Here is a 967-nt window from a genome sequence, read left to right as displayed (position 1 = left end):
CCGAGAAGCTGATTTTAAAAAGTAATTCTTGGCTCCATCTAGACTAATTTAAATCTCTAGGTGAGATCCTGAGCATCAGTTTTGTGGTATTTTTTTTTCCCTGAAGCTCCTCAGGTAATTCTAATGTGAAGCCAGGTTCAAGAACCATTGTTCCAGACTACAGCAGTTGATTTTTGATTTTTAGCATGCATCAAAATCAGCTGGAGGACTTGTTAAACTAGATCGCCAGACCTAGCCTCCCAAATTTCTGATTCAGCATATGTAGGGTGGGGCCCAAGGATTTGAATTTTCTGCGTAGTTCCAGGTGACACTACTGCTACTATTGGACCTGCACTTTGAGAACTACTAATCTTTTGCTTCTCAAAATTTAAAATGCTTATCCTCAGAATCTTGTTAAAATACAGATTCTGAGCCAGTAGATTTGGGTAGGACTCAAGAGTGTGTGCATTTCTAACAAGCTTCAGGTGATGCAAGGCTGCTGGCCAGTGGATCAGCAAGGGGCTAGAGTAAAGAACATAAAGGTTTTATCATAAAGGTTTTATCAGAAATCTGAAAGTCAATGTTAGGTAAGTTAGTATCCACAAAGCATTGATGTTTTCAATGGCTGATAGGATTATCTGATTGATTTGTGGGTAGGAGGTGGGAAGGTAGATGTGGCAGGTTTGAAAGCCATTGTTTTTAGATTAAGCAGCATTTGTCTGGAAGTTTTTAATATTTGACTCTCTTTTGTTCCGCTTGTAATTTCTTTGAAAGAGATGACAAATGTCTTATAACTAGAAACTTTAAAAGGTTAAATTGCATCTACTGTTGAATGAATGAATCAATGTTAATTATCATTACACAGCCAGGAAAATCCAGCTTTTTAATGCATCATTTTGTTACAAACATCCATGTCCAGCTGAGTCAGAGAGGGGCTTACGGTAGTGTATTATATTTTGGAAGATTTGAAAGTAAGACTAAGTTTACA

Source organism: Propithecus coquereli, unplaced genomic scaffold (genome assembly GCF_000956105.1).
Source record: "Propithecus coquereli isolate 6110/MARCELLA unplaced genomic scaffold, Pcoq_1.0 Scaffold6392, whole genome shotgun sequence".
NCBI classification, from domain to species: Eukaryota; Metazoa; Chordata; class Mammalia; order Primates; family Indriidae; genus Propithecus; species Propithecus coquereli.
This window is presented reverse-complemented; position numbering follows the sequence as displayed.